General features: G+C 46.5%; 1 protein-coding gene across 2 annotated transcripts in view; it reads right to left on the bottom strand.

The window, feature by feature from the left end:
- Positions 1 to 13,564, bottom strand: part of LOC119382966 (head-specific guanylate cyclase) — a 231,646-nt gene that overhangs the window by 144,682 nt on the left and 73,400 nt on the right. The window lies entirely within an intron of this gene.

Here is a 13,564-nt window from a genome sequence, read left to right as displayed (position 1 = left end):
AGATTATCTGCAAGCTAATTGGAAGCGCTCAATTTCTACTCGTAATTTAAAGTGAAAGAGAAAAAAAAACAAAAAAACAAAATTTAGGACAAGTACTACTGCCTTGCTACCTACGTTATGTCCCGAACAAAAAATCTGCGAGAACTTCGCGAGTTCATTAAAGACTAGCAGTCCCGTATCGACTTCCAAATGTGCAAAAAAATACAATAAAATAAAAAATTATGCTTTCCTACGCGGTGTCTTCGACTGACAATTTAATTAGGTGACTAATATCAACCCCCGCTCTTTTACTTATTTTTCCATGTCACTTCGCACGAAAAGCTAAAAAATAAGAAAACAATAAATCAGTTTTCTTAGGCGACAAAAAATATATTTCTGAAAGAATAAAAGCGTAGAGGAAACAGGGCGTTCTCAAAAAGGAAATTATTTCAAATTTTTCTCTGCCCGGGCAACGGAAAATGAGTCTCGCGCCACCGAAATGAGACGCACGTTTGAACGTGCGGCGTGCGAGTAAAGCGGATTTTAAAAAGGCCCCGGACGCTTGTAGCTCTACGACGACGTTAAACTTTTTCTCGCCGTCGAATTCGTGTTATACGCTGCCGGTGCCGGGGTTTGGCTTGTATTTCTGGCAAGTTCGAAGCGAGGGCCCAACTCTGCTTCCTCTGCCACCCCCACTTCACCCGAAGGAAAGACGGCCGATTACCGTGGCAAATTATATGACGTATATAGAAGTATATTAGGCGCATATATCAAAGTCCCCGCACTCCGCTTTCACTTTCCAATTTCCTCACTTTTCTTTTTGGTCGATGTGATTTAAAATCAATCGATCTTCTCCCGCGCGCATGCTCGGAAGATTGAGACTGAAGTGTCTACCTTTCGAGATGAATAACCGCGAAGTAAAAGACAAAAAAAAAGGTTACGTTCGGAAGAAGCTTGTTTCATCTTGCGGCGGCTTTCCAGGATTTTTTTTTTTCTTGAAAGTTGTGAACATTGCTAAGAGAGAAAGGTGAGCGCTATAAAGCGCAAGTGAGCGTAGGCGCTCGCTCTGACTGTTTGCGAAGCTGAAGATTTATTAGGCGCGTAGCTAGGTTAAATTTTCAAAGAAAGAATGAAACGATGGATTATTCCCTACGTCGATCGATTCGCACTTGCGTATGTCAGCAGTAAAATATTCCGGCAGAACTCATCACTTACGCTGATTGCCCGAGCATGCGAATAGCATTCTTTTGAGATTACCGATAATGCTCCGTTTTCGCCCTCGCTCGGTGTAATGTGAAAACAAGCAAACAAAGTTAGCATTATTCGGGCTCATGATAACACTCACGCGTTGAGATTGCAGCCTTTGAGCGCTCTGGGTACTTTTCAAGAACGGTGAGACAGACGAAAAGGAACATTAGACCCGTGTATAGATTAACTTTCTTGTGCTATAATTAGCAATCGGATCGAAATGATTAATATTCGCAACAGACGTTCTAAACCCGTTTACGAGCGAAGGAAGGGGAATTTTAAGGCCTCGTTCATGTGTTGGACACGACATTAATGAGAGCAAAGCGACAGACAAGCTAAGGAAAGTATAGGGAATGTTATTTGTAGTAAATCTGATATAAATGAGAAGGAATTAGAGTGGACGAAAAGACAACATGGCGCCAGGGACCGAACCTGCAACCTTCGAATAACGCATCCGATGCTCCACCAATTCAGCCATGGCGGCGGTCATGCTCCCGTCCATTTTATGGGGATATACCTATAAAAATATACCCTATATACACAGATACACCATATAAAGTGCACGGGAAGGTGACCGTCGCCGTAGCTCAATTGGTAGAGCATCAGACGGGTTATTCGAAGGTTGCAGTTTAGGTTCCTGCCGGCGGCAAGTTATCTTTTCGTCCACTTTAATTTCTTCTCATTTATATCAGATTTACTACAAATAACATCCCCTATACTTCCCCTGCCTTGATTGTTTGTTAGTTCTCATTAACATAAACTCGTTTATTTTCGATATGATAAGTACCAAGCCTCATGTGCACAACGTTCTGACTATTCTAAGAAACCCGGCAGCGGTTCTTAAGAGCTTCGTACGACACATTGTCAGCGATCGAATAAAACTGTGGATCAGAACAAGAATCCCGATGAGAGAGCCAACATTTTGCCCTTCTACTTGCGATGTGTTCACTGAAAACATCAAGAACCTCGGCTAACCAACAAAAAAAAAAGAGCGTTAGACTCCCGCGTTTTCCCTTGACGGCTTAAGCCTCGCCGTTCATCGGGCCAAGCCCAGAGTTAAACCGTAAGCCCTTAAGAGGCACTCCAGAAAGCAAATATAAGCTAACGATCCCAATGCACGCAGCAAGCGAAATAAAGGACCCCCCTAGGAAGCCGGCGTGAAACCGCGAGATTCGCCATCGCTTAAGCGAGATCTGGGATCCCCACAGGCCGGAGATCGCGAATACCGAAGGGAAGATGAAACTAAAGGGCAACAAGTGCTGCGATTTCTTTTTTTTTTCCGACCTGGCCAGCGTCTTCTCAGTGCACGAGTTTGTTTCATGGGAGCGGACCCCTTATGTCTATAGATATATATATCGAGTGAAGGCTACTTCCATCTGTCTCCCAACATCTCCCCCGCCTGTTCTCTCCAGCAGAGCTCAGCCAATAGCCAAGCAAGGATCGCTAGTTCTTCCGTGAAAAAGTGGTCCCAATAATCTGCCGGCCTTACAGCGCGGTTCGGGGTCGACGCAGAAACGAAAAACAACGAAAAGTCGACTCGACGCAGAAGCAACGGGAACAGAAGGTCGGGGAGGTCGCGACGAAATGAAAGAGTACGTTTCCAGAGAAGCACAAGATGGCGGACGAAGAGTAGCAAAACGGTGAAGTCGAGCGAACACGAGAAAAAAAAAAGCGAAATAAAGATGACGGCTGGAAGCCCGCTCCACCTTTATTGCAATCCTCCCCACCTCCTTCCCACACGCCTGTCATTTCGGCCGTGAGAATTGCCAGAAGTAGTATCGCTTCGCATAACCCTCGCTCGATCTGGCCTTTCATAGTTCGCGACGGACGCGACGTAATGCCAAAGACAAGAGGGCATGTCTCTTGACCTCCGTGCATGGTGCTTCTTTCACTGTCTGTTTTGTTGCGTGCGGCGCACTTTACTTTCTTTTTTGCCTCTTTGCACGCGCTCCATGGCGTCGTTTTGCAGACGAGTGCGACGCGCTGAAAAGCCTCTCTCTCAATCATTCCTTCGCATCACGCTTGCTGTCGCTTCTTCAACGTGCGCCATCTGATAGTGACTTCTCCGGTGCGTCATCGGGTGTCGAAAAAGTGTCCAGCATGTGTATTAGAAAACAGCCTCGAAGATGACGAGTCCGCTTGTCGAAACGTCGGCTTCACCGGCGCCCCGTGTTTACGAATTTTTCGTCTGTAGAGCGTTCAAAAGCCACCCTCGTGAAACTACTACCCTTCTTTTCTTATCTTTCGTTCTCTATCTTCTCAAGAAATAAAAAAAAACGAAATGACCAAGCCATAAAATCATCCCAAAAGTATAACCTCGGCGATACGGCCACGGAACACGTTGCGACGCGAGTCCGAAAAAACACTGCACTATGCATACTCTGTTCATAAAGCGTAAAGTGAGGGAAGAAGCCAATGCGTACAAAAGTGAAAGAAAGAAATGAGTGAGACTTCCCGTCCTAGCAAACTGCCGCTATGCGTTAAGGCACGCGCGCCGTCGCACGCGATACGCACGCTCAAATACATGCATAAAGCACGCGAACGCAACGACACAGCGCCGCCGGCGCTGACGTGATGGAGATGCCGAGGAGTGCATAAGCGAAAGTTTCTGAAGAAGATTGAAAAACAAGAAGTAAAAAAAAAAAAACTCATGCTGAAGGGTCGCTCTAAGAGGAAAGGGAATGTTACCTCCTCCTCCACATCGGGAACAATACACGATCTCACACGTTGTCAGTTTTATTGTTTTTTCGCTCGTTCCTTTCTATAGCGTTTGTCGCTCTCTGCTTTGTATTTGCTCGCCTTTCCCGCAAGGCCGAGAGGCGGCTCTTCCCGTGCGTGCTCACTGTAGCGCGAAAGAAACAAAGGACTTTGTCGCCGCGTGAAAAATGAAGCGATTCTCTTTACGTTGGATATCTAGACTATAAAAGCTGCTGCTGCTCGTGACACTTTCGTTGTTGTTCCTTGCTGCTTCCATCCTTGACACTTTACCCGAGATCTTTAGTGAGGAGCTTAAATCAAGCGCCTTTCTTCGAAGAAGCTAATGCTGCGAGGCAATCTCGAGGGCCAAAATGCTATAAGTAACCTGCCGTCCTCTCTATTAACCTGCTGCTTTATAGGTCAGATATCAACGGCGCTGTAAGGCAGCACCTTGAGTCTTTCACTGTGTTTTATCACGCCATCACCACGAGAGCAAGCTTCTTGAATAGGCGCTTTCTTTCTTTCTTTCTTTCTTTCTTTCTTTCTTTCTTTCTTTCTTTCTTTCTTTCTTTCTTTCTTTCTTTCTTTCTTTCTTTCTTTCTTTCTTTCTTTCTTTCTTTCTTTCCTTCCTTCTTTCTTTCTTTCTTTCTTTCTTTTTTTCTGTCGATCGGAAGCTGTTGAAGCTGTTAATTACACATGGGACTGTCAAATGGCCTGCTTGCACAGGTCTAAAAGTTACATCGAGAAAATGCGTCTTTCGACACAAAAGTGTAACGACTTTTTAGTGCCAGGAAGTATGCTTTCGGCTGAAGTATTGTCAAGCTGCATGACCAGCGGGCCTATCTTATTTTCTTATCAGTTAATTAGGGATCAGCGGACTGTGTTGAGATGTCCGCCCAAGACTCCAGATACAAGTTGCCCGCAGAAGCTTTTCAAACGAGGTAAATGAGCACTCAACTTGCTGTCACTTAATGAAACTTTCATTTAGTAAATGTGAATTGTCTTCTCAGTGAATAAAACAGACCCTTAGCACAAGCTCATATAAGTGCCAAGAAATGCTAGCATAGTGGCGGAGAAAGCGGAGAGAACTGTTGCACCGAACACACGAATTCGTGAACGGGTACACAACGCTAGTGTCATGGCGCCACAGTGACAGCTCCAGTCGTTTTTCATTTCATTGCTTTTATTTACCCTTAGGCCCAAGAACATTATATAGTGGAGTGGGGAAGAATACAAAAAAGACAACAAAAAGCAGTGAGTAAAAATAACTATGAAGAAATTTCCGATGGGCTAGTACTTGTACAACAGTCAGTGAGCTTTTAATTCAGCGAAAGTATCGGCTTCGTTAGTTTGACTACTAGGATGGCAGCCACGTCGTTCTGTCTGCTAAACCTGCTACCATCGTTCGAAAGCATTTTTTTCACTTATATGGATAGACATCAAGAATGGTTTGGGCGAGCAACTCCTGCCTTTCTGCTATACTGTAGACCAAAAAAAAAAAATAACCATATACCAAGATTCTTCCAGGACGTGGCCTTGTCGCATGATTTACTCTCTGACAAAACAAGCTGTGCGACTCAGTCTTTCCCTCCTAACTACACGCCTGAATAAGAGAGACAAAAGAGAATACGTTTTCCGAATCACGCCCGCGCACGCGCCCTGTTGCAGGAATTCCCGATTTTCGGGGAGGTGCAAAGTCAACGACAAGAAAAATATAAACAAAACCTTGACGCCAGCCAAAATGAAACATTCGATTTATCGACGATGTCGAGCCGGTTGACTCTCGGGGGAGTGATCCGCTTCGGGGCGTAGAACAAGATACGCGCATTCTCTTCCGTCCCGGGAAACAAGTCCACGAAAACGTCGGAGTTCGCACTTTTCGGGCGAAACTTACCACCGTATTGTGCGAGCCGGCACGTCGGATTCGGAGGACAGGAATGCGGGATCAGCGCGGCGCCTCCGGGGAACTCGCGTTACTGGAGGGGTTCTTAATTAAAGCGCCGGAAAACACTACCGAGCTGAGATTGCATGCGCCGGGCGAACTTCAGCGTGTTCCCAACAGCGTTTGCTATTGGGAGCTGATGTAGTGCGTGTACCAAATTCGCATCATTCTCTCTTTCTTCAACAATTAGAAAAGGGTTGAAGTGAAAGAGGATTTCGATATTTCGAGGTGACGCTAGTAGAACGAAGCGTGCGAAGTGCGAGCTATTGACATCCCTTAGCGACAGTGCTACAGCACCGCTCGTCAGCTCTGTGCATGTGCGATCGAGCGCTAAAGCAAAGTGCGAGAGTACCTAGCATGTGCAGTGAACGTATACAGTCGCTGTAGCGCATTACCTATGAGCGAAACGGGGAGCGCGTGAGCTCTCGGCGTTCTTGATCGACAGCGTTTTCTGTCTAAACAGTAGCACCGTTTGTCAGCTTGCTGTAAACTTAAAGTGGCAACAAACAGCAAAGAGGTGACATACCACTCCACATGAGTTTACAGACGCTGTCACATTCTATATTAACGAGCAGGCAGACAGACAGACAAAGAACTGTAATGAAGTCCTGAGGGACTAGCCGGGGAAGACCCGCCGCTGGCTGCTCCCATGTCGGAATCGGGAGGTCATGCCTCTCCGATCTTTCACAGGCCCTCTGGACGGCCGTTGACTGGATCTTGAGTGCGGTACTTAAGGTGGCCTGTTCCCAGTCATGTTCGCTGGTGTGTGGCGTATCCCGTAACGCAGGACACTGCCAGAGCATATGTGCTAGAGCGCTAAACACCTCCCCGTAATCCGGGCAGTGTGGATATCTGTTAATCCGTTTTTGAAAACCTCGCGAAGGATATGACCTCGTCTGAAGCATCCTGAACGGTATCGCTTGATCTACGTAGTTTCGGACAGTGGGAGACAATTTCATGAAAGGTTAATAAGGGGACTCTGTGCCCGATCTCCTCCGATTCCAATGAAGCTTCACTGCCGTCGCGGCGCGTGAATTCACGCGCACGGCGGTTAGCAACCTCACTGAAGTTCGGACGACCCGGCAGCACGTCGTCGCCCATGTTATATATTATTACCAAGTTATTCATGAGCAAAATATTCCGTTGAATACCTTCCCGCCAAGTGTGACGGTTGCCTTCAGCTTGCAAAGAAGAATGAAGAACAAAGAAAAAAAAGAACTGCTCAAGGTTACGCGCCATTATTGTTCTGTTTAGAAACCTCTTCGTACTTCAAGAAGCCACACCGCTAGAACGAATGGAACAGCTGTAGTCCAAGGCATTTTATATATACCTCCAAATTTTCCCTCATTATTTTCCCACAGAGCCCGTAGGAAGCACTCATAATCTTCTTTATCTTTCCAAGTGCAATCACCTTAAAACAAGTCCGCTATGTGAATCGTATCCTAGGACGAAATTCGTAATAAAAGTTCAAAATCGCTCTCAAGGCCTCGAGATTTCGCTTTGGTTGATGAGGCCCCGGCGCAAGCAGCAATATGTGTTTTAAAACAAGTAATCAGTAAACGGCTACTTGGGCACCTTCACGTATTCTTTCGGAGAAGCAAAACCTTTTCCATAGCAAAGCGTGGTTTCTGAGATTGCTTTCTGCCATCTGAACGCACACGAATAGTGGCAAAAAAGAGCAGTAAAACTAATCAGGGGAGGCGAGCCATCGAGCGATCCGAGAGAGTTTCCATAGCATCTCGTTTCGGCGCACGTCTCGTTATCGTTATGAGGCGACCGCAACACGATACGTGTGCGAGCGCTGAAGAAACCTCTTGCGTGAACTTTGTTAGACTTACGATCTCTCCGTCAAGTGTGCCTGATGATGCCTCCTTTCTTCATCCCGTGTGTGTGTGTGTGTGTGTGTGTGTGTGTGTGTGTGTGTGTGTGTGTGTGTGTGTGTGTGTGTGTGTGTGTGTGTGTGTGTGTGTGTGTGTGTGTGTGTGTGTGTGTGTGTGTGTGTGTGTGTGTGTGTGTGTGTGTGTGTGTGTGTGTGTGTAAAGACGTGCGCGCGCACCTTTACAGCCGTAGAGGCCAGAGTTACGTTATCTCTCGAGCGATCTTCCGAACTCGATCATGCACGAAGGATGGCAATACATCTTCCGAAGCAAAAACAACTAATCCTAGTGATTACATTAGACGCTTATGGAACAGGTAGTTTTTAGATGCGAAGCAGCTCTTTGACTCACGTGTGTAACGCCGTACGTTACGTGCGTCCGTACGAATGCGCCGCAGCGCGTTCCCCTCGCCGTAGGTGCTGGAGCGTTGCCAAGTAGGTCACGCCACAGCTTTGCGTTGACGGTCACGCTCCCCTCGCACGCTTCCCTCGCAGGTGCGCGCTGACGTCACTCTCTCCCTCACCCGCAGCATGCTCGCCGTAGCGCCCGCAGCTGCCGGCTGCTCCGCCCGCTCGCAACACCTCTGAACGTGTCACTTCTCTCTCGCTTCACCCGTGGTAGTCAAGGCGAAACGCGCGCCTGCTCCGGTCCAGCGCCCGTGTCTCGACTCTGAGGAAACAACGACTACGAAGTCTTGCCAAACGCTTTAATGAAACTTACACGAAACCCAACCCGCCTCCCGTGTCTTTGCGTTTCAAACAAACGTTTACTCGAGTAAACGCTACACCAAGTTTCGCTTCAAACCGTTCTTCCAGCACCCGCGTCGACGCCCGTTTCAACCGGGTCAACGCCGTGCGCACCGCTGCTGCTTCGCATCCCATCAGTGTTCCCTTCGGGGAGATGGTCCAAGTTTCTATCTGTCATCGTTTATCAGAGTTCATTACGAGAGATAGCAACACCGCCAGACGGGCGGGATGAGTCCGATACGTCGCCCTGGTCTTAACGTTCTACGAAAATTCAGGCATGCATTTTGTTGCTTATTTGAGATCGGATGTGCAATATTATGTGGGTGCACTTACACGATCAGGTTTTTATATTACCAGCTCTGTTGGAATCTTTCAGCGCTTGATGTACCCATCTTTTGGCCCTACCAAAGAACTTCGTATCGTAACTATGTCGTCATGACGGCGGCTAATTTACAATATTGCAGTGGCTCAATACGCAAAGTTATCCGGCGCGCCTTGTGTTAGAAGTCACATGACCAACAGTACGCACGGTGGTAAGTGGAAGAGGCGCCTTTGAGCGCGTGTTTTCTTCTCTGGGCTGGCTGTGACAACTGCGCTGGCTCTTCGCGCTGATCCGAGATGACTGGTCGCTTCACGTGCGCTGTCTCCTTGCGTAAATTATGGTAAAGGTCGCGTAATCTCAGCTTTAGGAGTTGCGTTAAAGCAACAGACAGTACTAAGGACTCGCTCACTTCTCCCCGCGCTCTTTATATGGGCTTTTTATCTGCGCTCTTGGTCACGCCAGCGTATTGACAGCACGTGTTTGTGGTCACTGAGTTAGAGCTTTTAGTATTTGGCTGTGTGCACGTGACATTATGATCGCTAATTTAATTTTAAAACGAATGTATTGTGTTCATCAAACGATTTATAGGACTACGTATCTTCGTGTTGCTACATTGCTGTACATTGCAGTACATCAACAATTTGCAGGCGAAACTGGATAGTATCTCTTCAGTGCGGATTTATTGCTGTCGAATAATACGGACATTAACATTACCGTCCAGCACATATTTATCAACAGTACTTAGTGCTTAGTACAAGCTCTCCCGGCACATCACAGCCGGCAGGACCTTGAAGAATAGTTTGGAGGCCACTCATCGACATAGCAGGAGCTACTTGGCACTTGCTGAATCGCGTGGTGGACACCAATAAAACGGGCATCTCCTTACATGCGTTAGGAAAATATTCCTCGCATGTATGAAGTGCACGTTTGTTTCCCTTTACGTATTACAGCATCCCATGTTGTCGGTGTGCACGTTCCTGAATGTTATGGCTATTTCAATAACTGCTTGCTTTTTAAAAAAGCAATGCTTGTAACTAAATTCAATTGCTGTGCCAATGTACTTTTTAACCTGAAGGTTCACTGTAATTTAGGTCTTTGAACAAAGACATTGTACTAAAAGGCGCACGGTGCAACTTCGCGGCATTTCTAAAATTTTTTGTGCTAACGTTTTATGCATGGATTACTCGGGAGTTGAACAGTCGATGAGTTAAGACTCGGCTTGGCGGAGTTTTTGTATTATTGTCGTAAATGCCTCAGCAAGGTCTACTAAACATTATGTTCTTATGTGCTTCCTGCCTATTTACCTTTAAAAATAGGGCGACAAGAGAGCGAATTTCCATTGGTCACATTTGTACCTAGAAATAATTAATTCGTCATATTTTTATGGCAACAAACTTGACAGCATTCAATGCGTTTTTTTGTGTGTGTGTGTGTGGTAAAACAAACAATAGAAGCGTCCGACAATTTTGTATTTGCTCGTGGCGCTTTTCATCGAGACTGATGCCTTTATATAATAAACCCGATCCTACTATCTTTTCTTGCATCTCTGCCAAAGGATTTTGTTACCGTTATTATCAGTACATAGGAGTCATCTGTCGCTAGCTCTATAAGAAGAAAACTTTCACTACATAAAATCCTCCATGCGCCACGGACACTTGCTTCTCCAATGCCGTTTTATCTTTCTTTCCTTTTTTCTACACACCAAGAGCTTCTGCTGCGCTGTCTATCCTGTACACGCGACATAACATCTGAGCAATTTGGTTATCTTTATATCAACTACCCTCCTAATGACCCACCTGGTTTACGCTTAAGTGCCCACTTCGCCGCGTCATCCGTTAAACGTCCGCGCACGTGCGCACATGAGCACACGCGCGTGTGCACGCCAAAGGAAAAAGCACGAACCAAGCCAAGTCATCTGTAACCAAAAGCAAACTGCTTCTTAGGGTGTATTTCCCTCTCGACTCCCAAGGTCGTGTTGCAACCGCAAAACTCCAATGGCCTCTACATTCCTATAAGAAGCTAAACGTTTTCCTTTTCCTTAATTTGCTTTTTTGTGTCTTCCTTTTTCTTTTCGTGGTTAAGAAATAAGAGGGATCCATCTGCGGAGAGATCGGATGACATGGTCCGCTTAGCGTGGCCTGCTGCCAGCCAGTCTCACTGCAGGCGAGCTCGTGCAGTTAGCAAATCAGAGTCAGAGAGCGATTACACGCGCCTAATTAGCGTTCCGCAAGATGTATCTATCTGAGAATCTCCCATTTGGGCATCCACGCGCTTATCGCGACTTTTTCTTTTCTTTGTTTCTTTTTTTAAGCGTGTCAAGGGAGGAAGGACTTTTATTGGTTCTGTGTCGTCGGATAAGCTATAGCGAAGTAATCATGAATTTTCTCATTTAAAATTCTTTGCAATGACAGTCACACTTTTCTTTATGCTATTGCCTGAGTAGACTAGAATGCAAAAGCCATCTTACTTTTCTCCTCCTTTTTTCATCTCGGTCTGCTGTATTGATAAGTTACTGTTCGCCATCTAGAGGAATCGGCAAAGTGCCTTTTCCTCCTAACTCATCCCTGTAAAGGATGCACCGCCGCATTAATAAGTATTGTGCAAAGAAGCAATCTTTACCAAAACACTTTTTTTTTCTCGTTCTCTCTCTTGCAGTGTGTGTGTGTGTGTGTGTGTGTGTGTGTGTGTGTGTGTGTGTGTGTGTGTGTGTGTGTGTGTGTGTGTGTGTGTGTGTGTGTGTGTGTGGTGTGTGCGCGTGCGTGCGTGTGTGTGTGTGTGTGTGCGTGTGCGTGCTGTGTGGTGTGTGTGTGTGTGTGGTGTGTGTGTGTGTGTGTGTGTGTGTGTGTGTGTGTGTGTGTGTGTGTGTGTGTGTGTGTGTGTGTGTGTGTGTGTGTGTGTGTGTGTGTGTGTTCTTTCGCATTGCACTTTTGCTCAGTTAATAACGGGTACTGATCATCGTTAAAAAATAGGCCGCGGACGCATCATTTGGCTGTTTGAGGCCCAGCACTTGCATGCGATGTCATTTCACATATCGCATCGCATTAAAGTGCACTCCTTGAGCGAGATTGTTACATTTGTGGGTGTGGAATAGCCTTCGCTTTTACAGCTACATGTCGCTCGTCATGCCGCAGCGGTGGCTAAAAGGTTGAGCGTCTGCTCCTGATGAAGTAGGTAACGGGTTCGACTCCTAGTGCCGACCGGAAACCCGTCGTTTGTTTCCTGATGGGTAGAGGAGTACACCGCCCTGGAGCTCGGGTATTTATGGGTACTCATCTCGAAAGGTGGCCCCATAAGGTTCTGTAAAGGCCCCTGGGCGCACCTTAACCAACCCCAGCCTTGCTGAAACAGTTGAGCATCCACGGCTGCTGTTGGAGGCCGAGAATGGCTGCCACCGGGTATCTACAGGTAAAGTATATATAAGCGCACTTCTGACCAGTTTTCTGGGCAGAACGAAGTACATAGTAGCTTGGGAGGACACCCACCATGTGGGAAATTGGCGGCATGAAACCGCCAGACATAAAAATAACGTCATCCTTTTTTTTAAAGACGATAGTCTTTCTTGGGAAACTTAAACGCAGAAATTTTGGTCTGTCTGTCTGTCTGTCTGTCTGTCTGTCTGTCTGTCTGTCTGTCTGTCTGTCTGTCTGTCTGTCTGTCTGTCTGTCTGTCTGACCGTCCGTCCGTCCGTGCGTCCGTCCGTCCGTCTGTCTGTCTGTCACACGATTCAGCCACCCGGCCAAAGTTTTAGGAGTTGCTGAACGCCCAGTCATCTTGAACTGGTAGCTGTGTTCATACTTGTGAACATTGTCGATCAAAAAGCAAATATTACGCATACCTGAGGCGCAGCATCAATACGTAAGTATGAGGTGGTGTGTTCCTTTACTAGAAAATACATAGATACGTAATGCTAAAGACCCTAGTGTTTCTTAGGCTGCGCTGAAACGGCGCAGAAACGGCCGGCAGGAGAGTCTTTCGACGACATTTGCAGCGTAGCACGCAGATACGCGCGGCCAATATTTTTAGGGGCGAAGCTCCTTAAGGCGGCACCCGTTCGTCCCTCGTAGTCGTCGTGGTCGTAGTAGTGAGTAACAAGTCTTACGCTTTGACCTCCAAGGTGGTGCCGGTGGGAGATTTCTCCTGTGCGTTGTTGAACAATAAAAAATTCGCAGCGTGCGCGTTAACTAAAAGCCGCATTCTTCTGTCTCTCATTCCCCATTAGCAGCCATTGGCATGTTCCAGTAGGAAACGTTAGTAGAAGTAGAAGTGTAAGTGTTAGCTAAAAGCCGACTTCTTCTGTCTCTCATTGCTATTAGCAGCCATTGTTTACCTCCAAGGTAGTGCCTGGTGAGATTTCTCCTGTGCGTGATTAAACAATAAAAATTTTGTTCAAAACGCCGTTGATTGATGAAATAAACCAACGAAAGACGCCAGATGTTTTGTAAAAGCAGAACGAAAGAACGCCAGATGTTTCTAAAGCAAAACGAAGAGACGCGAGCTGCTTAACGAAAGACGCCAGATGTTTTCTAAAGCAATGGTTTTCTAAACAATGAAAATTCACAGCGTACATGTAAAATTAAAGTGAGCTGCAAGTCGTCATAACTCATCGAACCTTTAGTATAAACGCGCCCGATCTCACGTCGGTGATGATGTACTGGGCAGAATTCACGGAAGATTCACGGTTTACCGATGAACCTCCGCAGCTTCGCCCACTCATCATCATTCACTCCGTGGATATGCTGTGATTTTTTCTTCT

This window comes from Rhipicephalus sanguineus, chromosome 2 (genome assembly GCF_013339695.2).
Source record: "Rhipicephalus sanguineus isolate Rsan-2018 chromosome 2, BIME_Rsan_1.4, whole genome shotgun sequence".
Classification (NCBI taxonomy): domain Eukaryota; kingdom Metazoa; phylum Arthropoda; class Arachnida; order Ixodida; family Ixodidae; genus Rhipicephalus; species Rhipicephalus sanguineus.
Note: the sequence above shows the minus strand (reverse complement) of the source record. Positions and strands in the feature narration are given on the sequence as shown.